Source organism: Carcharhinus amblyrhynchos, chromosome 16, assembly GCF_965287045.1.
Source record: "Carcharhinus amblyrhynchos chromosome 16, sCarAmb.v2.hapA, whole genome shotgun sequence".
NCBI lineage: Eukaryota > Metazoa > Chordata > Chondrichthyes > Carcharhiniformes > Carcharhinidae > Carcharhinus > Carcharhinus amblyrhynchos.
Genome location: NC_137339.1, coordinates 18,913,067 through 18,932,525, shown reverse-complemented (window position 1 = coordinate 18,932,525; position 19,459 = coordinate 18,913,067). Strand labels below are relative to the sequence as shown.

At 42.9% G+C, this 19,459-nt stretch overlaps 1 protein-coding gene across 2 annotated transcripts in view; it reads left to right on the top strand.

The window, feature by feature from the left end:
* The first annotated feature begins 1,642 nt into the window (after positions 1-1,642).
* Positions 1,643-19,459, top strand: part of LOC145353870 (uncharacterized) — a 282,180-nt gene continuing 264,363 nt past the window's right edge. For both annotated transcript variants that reach the window (XM_080204779.1, XM_080204778.1), the window contains exon 1: positions 1,643-1,817. The gene's annotated coding sequence lies outside the window, so the exon portion shown is untranslated. The remainder of the gene's footprint in view (positions 1,818-19,459) is intronic.

Genomic DNA, 19,459 nt, shown 5'->3' with positions numbered 1-19,459 from the left:
CACAATCCCATCCAGGTCTTACCCTGCTATCCCTACTTATTTACCCACTAATCCCTCTAACCTATGCATCTCAGGACACTAAGGACAATTTAGCATGGCTAATCAACCTAAACCACACATCTTTGGACTGTGGGAGAAAACTGGAACACCCAGAGGAAACCCACACAGACACAAAGAGAATATGCAAACTCCACACAGACAGTGACCCAAGCCGGGAATCGAACCTAGTCCCTGGTGCTGTGAAGCAGCAGTGCTAACCACTGTGCTACCCTGCCGAGTTTCAGATCCCAGCATCTGCTGGACTTTGCCTAAAGCTAAAGATCTTCATTTTAAGGCTTTTTCTCCAAGCTTGATACCCTGCTTTACTTCAACATCAATTTCCACTTTTTAGGGATAGTTTGCATTTCCTATTTCCCGGAGTCTGACTTTATCTAGTCAACATCTAAGCAAGTGCAGCTGAACTCAAAGATCCTTTCAGCTCTGGTTATTTTTGTACTGTAAACTATATTTCAATCAATATGCTACAAAAATAAATTATGCCACACATTATGTTCATCAATAAATTGCCTCACATGTCAATGTCTCTTTAAAATGGAGTATGTGCACTGCATACAGTTTTGTTGATAATCAGCAGCTAAGATCATAGCACAATGATTCGTACTGCTGCCTCACAGTGCCAGGAACTGGGTACAATTCCCGACTTGGATCTCTATGTGTGTGGAGTCTGCACATTCTCCCCGTGTCTGCGTAGGTTTCCTCCAGATGCCCTGGTTTCCTCCCACAGTCTGAAAGACATGTTGGTTTGGTGCATTGGCTATGCTAAGTTCTCTCTCAGTATAGAATCATAAAATCCCAAAAGTGCAGAAAGAGGCCATTTGGCCCATTGAGTCTGCACTGACAGCAATCCAACCCAGGCCCTATTCCCATAACCCCACATATTCACCCCACTAATTCCTCTAACCTACGCATCCCAGGACACTAGGGTGCAATTTAAAAAGCCCAGTGCACCTACCCTGCACATCTTTGGAGTGTCGGAGGAAACCAGAGCACCCAGAGGAAACCCGCACAGACATGGGGAGAATTTGCAGACTCCACATAGAAGGTGACCTAAGTCAGAAATTGAACCCAGGTCTTTGGAACTGTGAGGCAGCAGTGCTAACCGCTATACCACCGTGCTGTACCCGAACAGGCGCTGGACTGTGGCAACGAGGGGATTTTGGCAGTAACTTTATTGCAGCGTTAAAGTAAGCCTGCCTGTGACACTAATAAATAAACTTAAATCATTGAATCTCTACATAAAGAATCCCATTCTCAACGATTGCCTTGTGCAAGACATGTCTGCAGCCTCTCCCTAAGCGTTCGCCGCCCCCCCTAAGCTGCTCGGTGAGTAATACACAATTTCAAGAGTATCTCGCGTTTCTGGAAATTCTTCCACCCGAGGTTACAAAACATTAACTTTGCAGCGGCTCATCACGTGGCGGAAGTCAATAGCAATTGCAGCATTTCTCCCTCTCTCCTGCAGTAAGGAATTTGTTGCATTGCTGAGAAAGAATTGTGGGATTAAAGCTGGAGGCGACGCGATCTCATTGGGCCGGGCTGGAGGCAGGCGAATGATTTTAATACGTGTTGTGTGTGTGTGCAGGGAGAGAGCAAACGGACCGCGCAGTCTGCCTCGCAGAGAGCTCGCATTCAGCTTTCCCACTCCCCACGTTACTGGAGCTGTCAACGCAGGGCTGGAGGTGGACTCCTCTTGGTCACAACGTGTTCCTCATGAACATCGCCGTTGCTGTGAAGCTGCCGAGCTCCTGACGCCACAGGTATACTGGGTGAAACTGCACATCATTGTGTCAATTACCTGCAGCAATCTCAGCCGGAGATTGTGAATATCCTTCCTTTTTCCCTAATGCACAGGCAATTGTGGGGACGGCTCTTGTTTTCGGATCACTTAAATGTGTAACTGTGCGCTTTGTGGGTGCAATAGTGAGCAGGAATTCTCTATGTTTTTTTAAAAATTTTAAAACGATGGGAGGACGCGTATCTGTTCGTTTGTCAATTACAAAGACTTCGGGTAACTTACAACCCTGAATACTGGGCATGGTTTTTCTCTCTCTCCACAACAATGTTCAGTCTGGTTTATTTTGGGGGGGGGGGGGAGTTGGATAGAGAGTAAATGATTGTTCCTTCCAGATTGCCAAGCAGCATGAAAATATCTCTCCCCTTCCCCTCTCCTTCTGAAGCAGCCAGGGCGAGCTAAACGGTGTACTCCTGGGGGTCTGGGTGATCAGGAGGTGGGCTGGGATTGTGATCATTTTGGGGGGAGAGAGAGAGAGGGGAGTGGGTGAATAAAATGGTCTAGCACTTGCCTGCACAATCATTTGTGTGACTTTTTTCTCCCACCCCCCAGTAACTCTGGGCAGTGTGGGGATGGGCGTGACTGTTGTGTTTAGAGTGTTACATTTCGGGGTGGTACCGGCAGCAAGGACGGGCTTCTTTGAATCGCAGCTGGATTCTCAGGATGGGGAAGAAGAAAAACAGCACAAAGAAACCTCCACCTATTAAAGTGGTCCTTTATTTTAAAGAAAGCTTGCTGTTCCTCTACTCCCCCGGCTGATTGCAATGGTGATCAGACCTAGCATCCTCAACAAAAAATTCCAACACCCAAGTGATCGACTATTAACCCTCCCTTTAACTTGGGTGGGGGTTGGGGGGGGGAGGAATTCTGATTTTATTTTTGGAATGTATTTTTTTTATGTAAGGCTGGTTGAGCAGCGGGAAGCAGCGTCTGCTTTGCTCTGACGTGCTGTCTGCATAGTTACATTGTTACTGGGAAAATGGCAACTAAAAGGACTGGGAGGGGGAGGCTGTGTGTGTGTAAAAAAAATAAGGCTGGATACACTGGGATCTCCCTTGTAATAATGTTACACTGGCAAGTATAACCAAACTGGCATCTCCCCGCACTGGCAACGATTCTAGGATGGTGAACAGCAGATACGAGTGTTTGTTTGCTGGGGTGGCTGGGTCAAGTCGTAAAGGCAGATTATAAATTGTTAATGATGCAGATATTAAAATATACAATCAGTCCTGAAAGGCGTTGAGACTTTTCTTTAATAGAATGCAAGTTATAAAGTTTGAACCTCCATGTGCTGGACTGGGGGAGATGAGAAAAACAAGTTGCATTTATGAGTCACCTTTTTTATTTATAATGTGGGATGAATATTTATACTATAATTGCAGTTACTTCTCTGTTTTTAAAGTGCATATTTGGATGTGAGGCTCAGCTGGGAATACTGCTGCATTCAGGGCCAGAGAGAAGGCTGTGTATACAATCCAAAACCCCAGTTCATCATTCAGGCTGACATTTCAGTGCGATGCAGAGAGAGTGCTGCGTTGTTGGAGATGCAGTGCTTCAGATGAGGCTTGCTTGTTCAATGGAAAGTGCAAGATCTGTTGGAACTATTCAAAGAGCAGCTAGCCCCATCAGTCAACATTCTTCTTTTGGCCCACAAGTCTCCAAGGTCAATTTACTGTTCACTTTATTTCTGCATCTCGCTGTGCACAGATTGACAGCTTTTTGCTAAGGCCAGGAGTGACGACGTCTTTTTTTAAATATAGAGAAGCAATTAGCTGTAAAATGTGCTGCAATGCTCTGAGAGGGTGGTGATTAGTTGTGTAAATGCAGAGGTTGAAAAGCTTTATATGGAACGTATTGATCTTCAACGGAAAAAAAAACTTGGAATCATAGAATTCACACAGTGCAGAAAGAGGTCATTTGGCCCATCGAGTCTGCGCTGACCCACCCACTCAGGCTATTTTCCCCATAATCCCACATAGTTACCTGCTAGTCCCCCTGATACTAAGGGGCCATTCAGCATGGCTAATGGCTAACCAACCCACGCATCTTTGGATTTAAATTTGACGGAATTACATTTACTACTACTTGCCTTGTATTTCTTGTGCAGCTCAGATCCTGCTTACTTATAAAGTGCTTCTGGGAATATCTTAATAGTTAATCACAGCAAACTCGGATTGCATTAAGTCAAGCAGCACTCTTGTCCTGGGTTAACGTGCGTTGACAAATTAGCTGTAGGTGCTGCAAATTGCTTGGTTTGCATAAATGGGGGGGGGGGGGTCATCTTTTTCAGCGTTATGGGGATTATCTTTGTTTACCCATGCACCAACACACATTATAAATGATTTAAAAGTAAACATAATAGTGTATATTTAATGAAGAGTATACAATGCAGTCACAGTGGATTAAATTTCCTGGTTGGCTGCAGTGTTTAGGTTCATTGGGTCATTATCCTTGGAGCGCTTCCTACAGCCTTCCTGACCCTGTCTGCCAATGTGTTTCTCTGCAAAAATCTGATGTGATGAAGCTGACACAGTGATTATGGAAGGCACCTTCATAAATGCTTAGCCCTGTTTTCACACAATTTTTTTCTGCTTGGAATTGATAAACTTGTGGAACTGTAGAATTGCTGCTTTTGAGGAGGGGGTCGGGGGGAGGGGTGCAGGCCCTCGGACAGAAGAGTAATTCTTCTTTTCAATTCTGCTAATAATTTCAGATCTGCGCACTTAAGTTTTCAACTGAGTTTGTTCTGCTTTGTTTTTATATTTGCCCTCATAGAGTCCTTACCCTGGTTGCAGATGGGAGTCGCATTGTAACGCATGACAAAATCTTTAAAACAAAGTGCCGTTAAGTGATAGTGCAGAGTTGGATCATAGAAATGATAGCACAGAAGGGGGCCATTCAACCCACGTTGTTCATGCCTAACCAAAGACACCAAGGTCTCCTTTCTGATCCTATTGTCCTGCACGTGGCCCATAGAGTCATAGAGATTTACAGCATGGAAACAGGCCCTTTGGCCCAACTTGTCCATACTGCCCTTTTTTTTTTAAACCCCTAAACTAATCCCAATTTCCCGCATTTGGCCCATATCCCTCTATACTCATCTTATCCATGTAACTATCTAAATGCTTTTTAAAAGACAAAAAATTGTACCCTTCTCTACTACTGCCTCTGGCAGCTTATTCCAGACACACTCTGAAGAAATTGCCCCTCTATCTCTCCCCTCTCATAGCCCTGCAACGTTGAGCACTTGAGGTGCACATTCAGATACTTTTTAAACAATGTTAGGGTCTCTGTCTCCATCACCAACTCAGACAGCGAATTCTAGACACCCACCACCCTTTGCGTGAGAGAGTTTTTCCTCGTGTTCCCTTTAATCCTCTGGCCACTTAGCTTGAATCTATGACCCCCTGGGTTTTGAACTCTCTGCCAAGGGGGACAGCTTCCTCCTGTTTACTCCATCTCTACCCCTCACTATTTTGTGTACCACAATCACATCTTCTAGCCCTGGCAACATTCTAGTAAATTATCCCTGCACACACTCTTCAGAACAATTACGTGCTTCCTGTAATATGATCAGAACTGCACACTGTACTCCTGTTGTGGCCTCACCAATTTCTTATGCATTTTCATTATTATATCCCTATTTTTGTATTCTATACCTCTGGCAATCAAGGAGAGCATTCCATATGTCTTTACAACCTTATCTACCTGTACTGCTACTTTTAGGCACTCCCATGCCAAGATCTCTCACTTCATCTATGCCCTTCAGTATATTCCCCTTATTGTGTATTCCCTTTTACTGTTTGACCTCCTTAAATGCATTACCTCACACTTAGCAGAGTTGAACTCCATCTGCTACTTTCCTGGCCAGTCCATCAACTCATCTTTATCAAATTGGAGCTGAGTTATCATCTACCTGACCAATTTTTGTGTCATCTGCAAATTTCCCAACAGTGTCTCCTACATTCAAGCCTGAATCGTTAATATACAAACAGCAGAGGTCCCAACATTGTGGAACACGACTTGAAACAGTTTTCCATTCACAACAGCAGCCATTAAGTTTTGCTTCCTGTTACTAAACCAGTTTTGGATCCAATTCACCACATTATTCTGTGCCCCATAGGCTTTTGCTTTATTGACCAGCCTTCTACGTGACACATGGTCAAATGGCTTACTGCAATCCATGTAGACAACATCCACCGCACTATCATCATCGATCCTCTTTGTCACTTCCTTAAAGAATTCAGTCAAATTTGTAAGACGTGACCTTCTCTGAATAAAGCTGTGCTGACTATCCCTGACTAGTCCATGCTTTTCTAAGTGACAGGTTATCTGTTCTTTCAGGATTGATTTTAACAATTTGCCCGCCTGTGAAGTGAGACAAACTGGTCTATAATTGTTTGACATTTCCTTCATACCCTTTTTAAATAACAGAACCACATTTGCATTCTCCCAGTCCTCCGGCACCTCAACTGTGCCTAGTGAAGATTGGTAAACAATCGTCAGGGCATCTGCTATTTCTGCCATGAGCTCCTTCAACTTCCTTGGGAACAATCGATCTGGCCCTGGTGAATTGTCCACTCCTCTAACGCTTCCTCTCCCGTGATTGTTCTATCCAATATTTCACACTGCTCCTCTCGGATTACTATATCTGCATCATCCCTTTCCTTTGTGAATATGGAGACAAAAGATATTGATATTTCTTATTCTATCATCAAGAGGTCCCAGAATGTTTCACAATTATTAAGTTCTGAAGTGAAGTTTTTATTTTGTGGCAAAAATGACAGACATTTTGCACACAGCTAGAAACAGAAAGCCAGTTGAATGGCTTGTTCATGTGGACTTGATAATTTGACTCTGGAATACATTTTTTAAATTCATTCTTAGCCTTGTCCATCCTAATTTCCCTTGAGAAGCTGCCTTGAACTGCTGCATTTCATGTGGTACAGGTACACCCCCAGTGCCATTCGGGAGGGAGTTTTAAGATTTTGATCCAGGGACAACAAAGGAATGGTGATTATAGTTCCAAATCAGGATGTAGTTTGGAGGAGAACTTGCAGGTGGTTGTATTCCGATACTGCCTTATCCTATGTGGTAAAGTTTTCTGGTTTGGAGACTGCTGTCAAAGAAGCCTTGGTTAGTTGTTGCAGTGCATCTTGTACATGATGCCCTCCGCTGCCATGGTGTGCTGATAGAGGGAGTGAATGCTTCATGTGATGTATGGGGTGCCAATCAAGTGGGCTGCTTTGTCCTGGATGATGTGAAGCTTTGTGTGTTGTGTCGCACTCATCCAAGCAAGTAGAGTCCATTCCATTGCACTCCTGATTTGCCGCTTCGAGATGGTGGACAAGCTTTGGGGAGTATTCAGTGCAGGAGTTTGTTACTTGTCTCAGGATTCCCAGCCTCTGACCTGCTGCAGTGGCCTGGTATTTATATGGCTCGCCTGTTCAGTTTCTGCGCAACCTCAACTTCTCAGAATATTATTGGAGTGGATTCAGCAATGGTAATGCCATTGAATATCAAGGGTAGATGGTTAGACTCTTTCTTATTGGCTTACTCCTCTTGGCTTGGGTCGCGGTTTGTGTGCAGTTTGCACATCCTTCCCATGTCTGTGTGGGTTTCCTCCAGATGCTCAGGTTTCCTCCCACATTCCAAAGGTGTGCAGGTTATGTTGATTGGCCAAGAGAAATTGACCCTAGTTTCGGGGGGATTAGTAAGATAAATATGTGGGGTTGCGGGGATAGGATGGAATTGTTATTGGTGCAGGCTCGATGGGCTGAATGGCCTCCTTCTGTACTGTAGGGATTCCATGATTCTGAATCCAAATGTTCGCCGAAGGCTGTTGCTTGACACTTTGTGGTGTGAATATTACATCGCTACTTATAACCCAGGCCTGAGGTTTGCATGTGAGCATGGACTGCTTCAGCATCTGAGAAGTTGCAAATCATACTGAGCACTGCCATCATCAGTGAAGATTGCCACTTATTATAGAGGGAAAGTTATTGATGAAGCCGCTGAAGATGGTTGGGCTGAGAACACTCCTGAACCAGTAGCCTGGGACAGAGATGATTGATGCCCAGTAACCTCAATGTCTACCTTTGTACTAGGTAACTCCAACCAAGGTTTTCCACTGATTCCCAATTCCTTCAATTTGTTTTGCCAGGCCTGTTGATGCCACACTCTGTCTTTGATATCAAGGCAAAATTTGATAATCAGTCTCACCTCGCATCTGGAATTCAGCTGTTTTGGCCATTTTGTCAATAAATATCTGGAAGTAAATGTTTGATTGTGACCATACAACCTTGTCAATTGTAAAAACCTATCTCGTTCACTCATGCTGTTCAGGGAAGGAAATCTGCTGTCGTTCCTGGTCTGGCCTACATGCAACTCCAGACCCACAGCAATGTGGTTGACTGTTAAATGCCATCTGAAATGGCCTATCAAGCCACTCAGTTAGACCACTCAGCATTGCAGGTGCACCTATACCACATGGACTGAAGTGGTTCAAGAAAGTAGCTTACCACCGCTTCTTCAAGGGCGGCTAGGGATTTTGATTTGATTTGTTATTGTCACATGTATTATAAACAGTGAAGAATATTGTTTCTTGTCTGCTACACAGACAAGGCATACCATTCATAGAGAAGGGAACAAGAGAGTGCAGAATGTAGTGTTACAGTCATAGCTAGGGTGTAGAGAAAAATCAACTTAATCAAGATAGGTCCATTCAAAAGTCTGGCAGCAGGAAAGAAGTTGTTCTTGAGGCGGTTGGCACGTGACCTTAAACCTCTATCTTTTTCCCCGATGGAAGAGAGAACATCTGCGGTGCGTGGGGTCTTTAATTATGTGGGCTGCTTTGCCGAGACAGCGGGAAATGTAGACAGAGTTTGTGGATGGGAGTTGGTTTGTGAGATGGATTGGGTTACGTTCGTGATCATTTGGGCAGTATATGCTGGCCTAGCCAGCGATGCCTAGATCCCATGAGTGAATAAAGCAAACAGAAAACATTCTTTGTAGTTGTCAAAAGTTTTGTTTTGAATTGTACATCTCAGCCTGTTTTTGGGATCACCTCTGATATATTGTCGTTATAGCAACCCAATGTACTTGAAGTGGGCGAGAAGAGGATTGGGAGAGGTTTAAATGTCAACAAAGATTGACAAAGAATTTGATAAAGAAGGGTAGGAGAAACTATGAAGCTGGGCTAGCGCTTAATATAGAAAAGGATAGCAAGAGTTTTTATAAATATATAAAAAGGAAGAGGCTGGCTAGGGTGAACGTTGAACCCTTAGAGGATGAGAAGGGGGACTTAGTGGTAGGGGATGGGGATATGGCTGAGGTCTTGAATAACTTTTTTGTTTCGGTCTTCATGGAGGAGGACGTGAATAATTTGCCGGGTGTTAGAGATGGAAAGGTGGTAGGACTGGAGGGTCTCAATGACGTTATTGTTACTGGAGAGGCGGTGCTCGACAGACTGGAGGGACTGATTGTGGACAAGTCCCCAGGACCGGATGGAATGCATCTGAGGGTTCTGAAAGAAATGGCGGAGGTGATAGTGGATGCCTTGGTGGTTATTTTCCAAACATCGCTGGATTCCGGGGAAGTGCTGGAAGATTGGAAAACGGCTAATGTTACGCCGTTGTTTAAGAAGGGTGGCAGGCAAAAGGCAGGGAATTATAGGCCGGTTAGTTTAACGTCTGTTGTAGGTAAAATGTTAGAATCCGTCATCAAGGAGGAAATAGCGAGGCGTCTTGAGGGGAATTGCTTGATAGAGCAGACGCAGCACGGTTTCGTTAAGGGGAAGTCGTGTCTGACAAATTTACTGGAGTTCTATGAGGATGTGTCTAGGGCAGTGGATAGAGGAGGGCCGGTGGATGTGGTCTTTCTTGATTTTCAGAAGGCGTTTGACAAGGTACCTCACAGGAGGTTATTGCAGAAGGTCAGGGGACATGGAGTTGGGGGTAGGGTGTTAGCGTGGATAGAGGATTGGTTGTCAAATAGGAGGCAGAGAGTGGGGGTCAATGGGTGCTATTCGGATTGGCGGTTGGTGACTAGTGGAGTGCCCCAGGGGTCGGTGCTGGGGCCTCAGCTATTTACCATTTATATAGATGATCTGGAGGAGGGAACCCAGTGCATGGTGTCGAAATTTGCTGATGACACCAAGATTAGTGGAATGGCAAATTGCACGGAGGGTGTGGAGAGCCTACAAAAGGATCTAGATAGGCTGGGCGAATGGGCCAGGAACTGGCAAATGGAATTTAATGTTGGCAAGTGCGAGGTGGTCCACTTTTTGTTAGGAATAATGGTAGGAAGGACTATTAATTACGTGGTGAAAAACTGCAGCAGGCGACGGTGCAGAGGGACCTCGGGGTCCTTGTGCATGAGTCGCAAAAACCCAGCTTGCAGGTGCAGCAGGTGGTCAGGAAGGCGAATGGGATGCTGGCCTTCATAGCGAGGGGGATTGAATATAAAAGTAGGGAGGTCTTGCTGCAGCTGTATAGGGCATTGGTGAGGCCGCAGCTGGAGTACTGTGTGCAGTTTTGGGCGCCGTACTTAGGCAAGGATATTTTGGCCTTGGAGGGAGTGCAGAGGAGGTTTACTAGGCTGATGCCGGAGTTGAGGGGGTTGAGCTATGAGGAGAGGCTGAATAAACTAGGCTTGTACTCTTTAGAGTTTAGAAGAATGAGGGGAGATCTCATTGAGACATATAAGATGATGAATGGGATGGATAGGATAGAGGTGGAGAGACTCTTCCCACTCAAAGGACAGTAGGACTAGGGGGCACAGCCTCAAGATAAAGGGGGGGGGGGCGGTTTAGAACGGAGTTGAGGAAGAACTTCTTCACTCAAAGGGTGGTGAATCTCTGGAATTCTCTGCCTGTTGAAGTGGTGGAGGCTACCTCGCTAAATATTTTTAAGAAACGGGTTGATGGGTTTTTGATAAGCGAGGGGATTAAGGGTTATGGGGAGAGGGCGGGAATGTGGAACTGAGCCACGACAGATCAGCCATGATCTTATTGAATGGCGGGGCAGACTCAAAGGGCTAGATGGCCTACTCCTGCTCCTATTTCTTATGTTCTTATGGTCTTAAGCATTTGTTTTTGCTTCTGTGCATTCATACTGTAATACCCATTACTATTATCTTCTAATGAATTTCAGCCTTCTGATTTGATGGGTCAGGTGTTCAAAGGCTTCTTTTCTTCTTCCACCATTGCAAGATTGTAATTGGCTGATACTGTGCTCCATGATTGCCTTCTAATCAGGTCAACTTATTTGGCCAAAGTACAAGTTTGGATAGTTTATTTTCTTGATCAGTTGTATTGTTGAACGGGCTGAAATAAAGTTATGTGAAGACAACAATGTTTTAATTAACTTGATTTAGATTTAAACTATCTGAAGGTGTCATAATCACAGCAAAGTAGGTCTTGCTTTTAGACAGTTAAGTGTTAACCACAGTGTAACCTGAAATAGCTAGCTCATTGTGGTGTTGTATGTTATTTGTTCATTTTTGTGAAGCAAATGCTATGGCTAAAACAAGCAGTCCTTTTGAGTATATGTTTAATATCTTAACTGCATTTCAATAACTACGCATAGAAGCATGACGTTTGCAATGCATTTCACCAGTGGAAACCAATTGCCTTAGATACATGAAGTTACAGTTTATATGTGCATTGTTCATGGAATCATAGAAGAACTTTTGTTCCAGATTCCACCAAAGATATAGACCTACAGGTTTGTGGATTGTGCAGACTCCAGTATAGGAGGCAATGCACGCTCGTCACTTGTTGGAAATGAACTGATGGCCATTGGGTTCAATTCCGGCCTTGGGCACATTATTGTATGTCTGTGTGGATTTCCTCTGGCTGCTCTTGTTTCCTCCCGCAGTCTAAAGATGTGCAGATCAGGTGGTTTGGTCTGCACCTGACCTGCAGACCTGTGTGTGTGATGCTTTTTCAGAGACAGTGCAAACTTGATGAGCTGAATGGCCTCTTTCTGTGGTGGCCGCACTTGAATCAGCATATGCAAGTAAGGGGTTGAATGCCCATTTTAGGTCCCCTTGCAAGAATGGTTTCCTCTGAGGCAGATGATGTTAGCGGTACTCTTTTTGAAGACAATTCTTGACCTGAAAGGTATCCTTTTAAAGGGATCACTTGTTAGACTGCAATCAACAAGGTCGTGTTTGAAATTGTGCTGACACGAATGTAGAGCTGGGTGGAGAAGGAATGGTTTGCCTGACCCCACATTCAGAAAACATAGGCTGCTTTTTATTTTCCCTGGCCTCAGCTGTATCGCAAACAGTTTGCACACCTTCTGGACCTGATGCAGAAATAGGTGCATTTGAATTTACAGATTTTGTTGTTAACTGCAGACTCCATGTGTGGAAGTACGCAGGTGCTCAAGCATGTCCTCATTAACAGCACTCTGAAATATTTAGTCTAATTTCAGCTTGATTTGATGAATTAGAAAAAGATCTAATGTGATTTTAAATTGTGTTACAGACAGTCTATGTGTAGACAATTTTCACTAAAGAGTAAGTTTTATAGTTTGATTTCATACAGTCAGGTCTTAGAAAATTCTCCAAATAGATTCATACAATGATTGGCCTTCTAAGCTTTATGTTAGAATGAATTAGAATCTTGATTAATGAATTATTCATTTAATAAAATTTAATTACCTTTGTTCTAATTTGAGCCCCTTTGCTTAAATGTCTGTGCTGCCGTAATATAATTGAAATTGTTTGGTAGGCAGTGCACATTCAATAGGCTGCTTCATCTGTTGTGGGAATCTGGTGGTCAAACATGTGAGATGTAATTTCTGAGCTTGCCACGTTGAGTGCTGCCCCTTTGTAATCAGAGACACTGGTTTGAGCAGGGAGACTGCTGTGTCAAAGATTGGGTGCCTATCTCTAAGGATTAGATTTAGAATGGCAAGCCTGCTGAATGAGCAGGACTGTTTGTTGTTATGGCTCAGACCTTTCTCCCACTACTTCTGTCTTTCCTCTGGCCCAGACTAATCATTTCCACGTGCTATGGAAGAAACCTGCACAGCTATGGATGAGCTTTCTGCCATGGGACTGGCCGTTACCCTGAAGATTATGCAGGATGCCTAGCTTGCTTTCCTGTCTCCTCCATAAGGTGTTAAATGTAATACTGTCGGACCTTCATACTCAAGATAGGACTTGTACTTAGTCAGTTATATTACTTGCAAATGAGTCTGAGAAGCAGTGAGACCTAAGGGATCGAGGGGTACAGGACTTGATAGAATCAGCTCACAAGGAGTTAAAATAGTTGAGCTGGAAACTATTTCCTGTGCAGTTGGACCTTAACGTTGTTGACTATCATATTACAAGGTGTACAAAATGATTGTGGCGGATACAATTCCTATGTCAAATCACAATGTCCAATTCTCCCAACAAGTTACTCAACAATTGGTAGAAAAGTGTTTACTATTTCACACTGAATTTCAGTGAACACAAAGTGGTGACAAAATCACTTAAGCCCGTTTTTTTTGGAGGGATTGGTGGCCTAGCACTGTAGTGTTGGTTTCATGATGTGGGTACGCCGGCGTTGGACTGGCGTAAACACAGTAAAAAGTCTGACAACACCAGGTTTTAGTCCAACCTATTTATTTGATAATATTAATTTGATAATATTTGATATAAGAGGGTGTCCCTCGAAAGCTTGTGAGTATATTATCAAATAAATAGGTTGGACTAAAACCTGGTGTTGTCAGACTTTTTACTGTGTTGGTTTCAGCCAGACTGCGAATCTTGTACACAGTCTGCTTGGAACTGTTATTCATTTGCTTAGATTTCCTTGAGCACTTCTATAAACCCAAATATGCAATCAAACAAGGGTTGTATGAGACTGCTCCAGCGTCCATTTTGGTCTTGACTCTTGGATTTGTATCGTTGCACAAACAAACTTAGACAGTTAGAAGGATAACTTGAATGTCAAAGTCAAAAACCAGTGGAAAACCACATTGACCTTTTAACAGGATTTCAAATTAACGTGGTTTATAGGATTTTTTGAGAATCTGCTCGCAGTATATGAAAAGTAACATTGTCAAATACAGTTGTTTTTGTTTAGTTTATGGCTAAGTGGGTGGCTCAGAAAAAAGACTGCAAGGTCAAGGACTCCACAAATTTATTTTAACAAGGCGACAGCACAAGTTGCAGAGACTGCTGCAGACCTGAACAAATTCACATCAGGAAAGACCGCACGTTATTTGTCAGCAGTGTTGGTCCTTGAAAGCTTTTGATCCTTCAGAAAGTTTGTTAGGACTTCTCAGAATTTTTAGTCAGATTTTGCTTTACTTTGGACATTTGGGTGTTGACTAAAATGTTACATCTGTCACTAGTTACTGCCACAATAGATTGTCTGCATGCTTTGTAAATCTGCGTTGATGCATTAAATGTAGCCTGTTCTTAATCAAACAGACAACGTAGCTGGGGAACCAACTGCATTAATCAAGTTATAGCTGATAATTGATCAAAACTATTGTGAAGTCATAGAACCCTACAGTGTAGGAAGAGGCTCTTCGGCCCATCGAGTCTACACCAAACACAATCCCACCCAGGCCCTACCCCCATATCCCTACATATTTTACCCACTAATCCCTCTAACCTACGCATCCCTGGACACTAAGGGGCAATTTCTTAGCATGGCCAATCAACCTAACCCGCACATCTTTGGGCTGTGGGAGGAAACCCATGCAGACTCGAGGAGAATGTGCTAACTCCACACAGACAGTGACCCGAGCCGGGAATCGAACCCAGGACCCTGGAGCTGTGAAGCAGCAGTGCTAACCACTGTGCTACCGTGCTGCCCAAAATTGTGATTTTGAACTTTGTAGAGCAGAGGAATGTGCATAATTTTAAAAGCAATTTTCAAGAAGAAATGCCACATTTCTTCCCTAAATATAAAAAATGCCTTTTAGAACGCTGTATCTTGTTCACCTTATCTAGAGAAAGAGAGAGCGATTTCTTGAGGCATTGTTCAGAGTAGGTCAAAAACTGTGCTGTTCTATAATCATCGGGATCTATAAAACATGTAACTGGTTGTTCCCTTGAGTTAAAAGTATAGTGGTCATTTTTACAGGTTACTAATCTAGAGGCCTGGACTAGTAATCCAGTGAACACAAGTACAAATCCCACCATGGCAAATTGCAAATTTGAATTCTCTTTAAATCAATCTGGAATAAAGACCACAGTAAAAAAAAACCATGCAGCTGTTTGATTGTAACAATCTAACTTGGGAAAGGAAACCTGCCATCCTTACCCAGTCTGGCCCGTATGCGATTACAGTTGTGGTTGATTCTTGACTGTCTCCCCAGTTCTACCAAGTCTCCCCAGTTCTACCAAGTCTCCCCAGTTCTACCAAGTCTCCCCAGTTCTACCAAGTCTCCCCAGTTCTACCAAGTCTCCCCAGTTCTACCAAGTCTCCCCAGTTCTACCAAGTCTCCCCAGTTCTACCAAGTCTCCCCAGTTCTACCAAGTCTCCCCAGTTCTACCAAGTCTCCCCAGTTCTACCAAGTCTCCCCAGTTCTACCAAGTCTCCCCAGTTCTACCAAGTCTCCCCAGTTCTACCAAGTCTCCCCAGTTCTACCAAGTCTCCCCAAAGAGTAAAATTGGACGGACTGTGTTTTAAACTTTGCCTTTGTTGTATTCTAATTCACACTCAGTGGCCGCACAACAAAGTCATCTTCAATGACATCTGGAGATTGATGCTAAATTTGGGAGAGCTGTTTCATTTTCAATAGTTTTCACAGAATCATATCCATCACCTAATCCCCAAACTCGTCCAGAACCATTCCTGGAAATGTTCTGTCACAGTGGATCTTTGAAGTATGAACGTGGAGACTTATAGAGCCATTGAAGTTTACAGCATAGAAACTGGCCCTTCCGCCCAACTTGTCCATGCTGCCCAGTTTTCACCACTGAGCTAGTCCCAGTTGCCCATGTTTGGCCCATCTTACTATTGTAACTGTCTCTACTACTGCTGTTGGCAGCTCATTCCAGACACTCACCACCCTCTGTGTGAAAGAATTGTCCCTCTGGACCCTTTTGTATCTCTCCCCCCTCACCTTAATCCTATACCCTTTGGTTTTAGTCTCCCCTACCTTTGGTCAGATTTGAATTACCCCAGCATTAACCTTGGATCCAATGAAGCCTCATGGCTTCAGGTGAGACACAGGCAAGGAAAATTGCAGAATACCATCTGCTAACTTCCTTCGGCTTGTGATTCAGCACTCCTCCATTTAAGCATCACTTGGAGGAATCACTATAAATAGAAATGGTACAGAATCACAAAAGTGTTAAATCACCGAAGGAGGCTATTTGGCTGTTTTTTTTTCTGTGCCAGCTCTTCAAAAGAACAATTTACTCCAGTAGTAATCATTGCATCCTACAATCATAGAATCCCGACAGTGCAGAAGGAGGCCATTTGGCCCATCGTGTCTGCACCGACCCAGGCCCTATTCTGGTAACCCTGCATATTTACCCTGGCACTTAGGGTCGGTTTAGCATAATTACTCTGCCTTACCTGCACACCTTTGGAGTGTGAAAGGAAACCGGAGCGCCCGGAGGAAACTCACGCAGACATGGGGAGAACTTACAAACTCCACGCAGATAGTAACCTGAGACTGGAATTGAACCCAGGTTTCTGGCGTTGTGAGGAAGCAGTGCTAACCACTGTACCACTGTGAGTTATTCCCCATCTTTTCCCCATAACCCTGTACATTTATCCTTATCAGATAACAATTCAATTCCCACTTGAATACCTTGATTGAACCTACCTCCGCCTCATACTGGGTTAGCATGTTCCAGAACTTAACTACTCGCAATGTGAGAGAGGTTTTCCTAAATTCTCCATTGCGTCTTTTGCCAATTACTGTAAATCTGTGCTTTCTGTCTCCATTCTCTGAGTGGAAACAGTTTTTCCTTATCTACCTTGTCCAGGCACCCCATGATCTTAATTACCTCTATCAGATCTCCTCTTGAAGGAAAACAGTCCTAACTTATTTAACCTATCTACGTAATTGAAACTTAATGCAAAGTAGGCCAATTCTATAAGTAAATCTCTTTTCTGCACTCTCCCTAATGCCTTCACGTCTTTCCTAAAGTGTGGTGCCCAGAACTGGACACAGTACTCCAGCTGAGGCTGAATCAATGTTTTGTACAAGTTTAACATAACCTCCTTCCTCTTGTAGTATGCCGAGAAAACTGCAAGTTGTATTAACTGCTCTCTCAACCTGTTCTGTCGTCTTCAGTGATTTCTGCACGTGTAGACCTGGACCTGGATCTCTCTGCTTCTGCACCCCCTTTAGAATTATACCCTTTTATGTTACATTTTCATGTAGTGCCTACAAAAATAAATTACTTCACACTTCTCTACATTGAATTCTATCTGCAGCTTGTCTGCCCATTCCACCAACTTGTCCCTGTCCTTTTTGAAGTTTTACTCTACCTCCACACAATACTTTCAGGTTTTGTATCATTTGCACATTTTTAAATTGTGCCCTTTGTACCAACATCTAGGTTATTAAAACTTAAGTTTTTTTTTACTCTCTCACTGTGCTATGTAAATGTGAGTGATTTTGCTGAATTAAAGTAAGCATTTATTTAAATACATTCTGCTTAAAATGGTAAGACAAATGTAGCCTTGCTAGTCTTTGTTCCTTTTTGGTTCCTTGTTAAATTGTTCAGTAAATTGCAATTTGTTAATTTGAATGGAGGTGAGAAGGTGCATAAGGTTTAAATATTACAATTGACAATAATTTGATACCCAGCCAGGATTTCTAATACAGCAAAAGGAGTGACACTTTCTGCTTGTTTGTCTGTGAAGGCCAAATGTCTCCAAAGAGCCTTTACAATCAATCTGTGCAGTGTTACTGAGCACTCTGGAGAATAGACTTCTGTATGGAAAATGGGTTTGGGCTGATGGAAATCAGGTTACCATTTTAAATCTCTTGATGTATTTTTAATTGTGCAAAAAATGAAGTATTTAGTTTGACGAGTGGATGGAGCCTGTGATGGACATAACATTGACATAGCATGAGGGGGGCTAACGGGTATTTTCACCACAAGCTAATTTTGCTCATTGTTGTCCATACGCACAGCAGATGTAAGATTTGGAGCATGTGTGAATGTGCTGCCAGAGCATGAAATAGATGTTATGTTAACTGTAGCCACACAGAACCAACAAAGTAATCAACCTGAAATTATGGTATTTATTCACCATCTTTACATAATGTTTGCGTTTTGTTTAATTATGAATGCTTTGGTGTGTTTTACCTGTGCCTTCATTGACCATGTTTGGCTTAAAGTCAGTGATCAAAGTATAACAAATTATATCTGAAGCTATAATGAGGGACACTTCATTATGACGAAGAAGATATTTTAAACTGTTATAATCTCCATTCTCTACTATGCATTTTGCTGACTTGTTTGAATGGTCAAATGAAGTCCTATTAGCAAAGGTTTGACTATTGGGTCAATCTGGGCCAATAGTCAAACCTTTTCCAATCTGACCCAATAGGTTGTAGTTCAAAAACACTGAAATTAGATGTTAATATTTGACTCGAGTCTTTTTTAGATGGACATTCAATGGCTGAACTAATGATGGCTGTGGACTTTGACTTGCAAAGTTGGATCTCTGAAATCTACATTGAAACTAGACAAAATTACATCCTCTTCCCTTCCCCCAAAGGATGTTAAATTGGAACAAGGTGGTGTGGAGGACAGCACATGCACTTCAAACATCCAACAGCATGGCAAACATTTATACATTGTGCTTCAGAGGAAAGTTTCCAGTGCTCATACTTTCCCAGAACTGCTTATGGCCCTAAAGTACTATAAACACCTAAACCTGGATACGACTCCTGCCGTTTTCGTCAAACAGTAGCCGGAAAAGAAACAAAAAGCCAACCTGATTTTTTTAATCCCTAACAATCATTTGAATGCAAGCAGAGCAGTGTATGGACGATAGCTGTTGCAGCTGTGGTGATTCCAATCTTCTGACCATTTTGTTAAGTCACTAGTTCGTTTTAGCCATGGAGGTTATTTTGCTTTACAACTAAGAACTGTGGCTTTTTTTTGCTGTTTAATCTGTAGCTTTTTCACTTCCACCAGTCCTCTGATTCTTTAGACAAATGATGTATTTTCAGTGCATACTAATCTAAAACCACAGCTGTAACACAGGGGTCTCTTGAAATTTTTTGACCTCAGACTTTAAATCAAATTTGAGAACTTGGAGGCTTTGATTAATTTTGAGTCTTTATTAAATCATCATGAATAAGATCAGTTGTCAGATGTTTTCAATGTTGCAGAACTGCAGACAGGGTAGTCAAATCAGCAGAGGATGGAAGTCCTGGATAATATCAGTGAGTGCTACAGCTTGTAAAAAAAACCTTGACTTAGGACCAGACTGTACATATGTATTGATGCAGGAATCTGTTTACCGGATCATCCATATTCCCACAATCAATGAGTATTACTGTGTTCAACCAAATGCCAGTAATAACCCTTTTAACTAGCGGAACGTATGTTGCACAAAGTATGCAATACTCCTATTTATTCAGCAGCATGATGTCCCGTGTACAATATTTGAAAGTG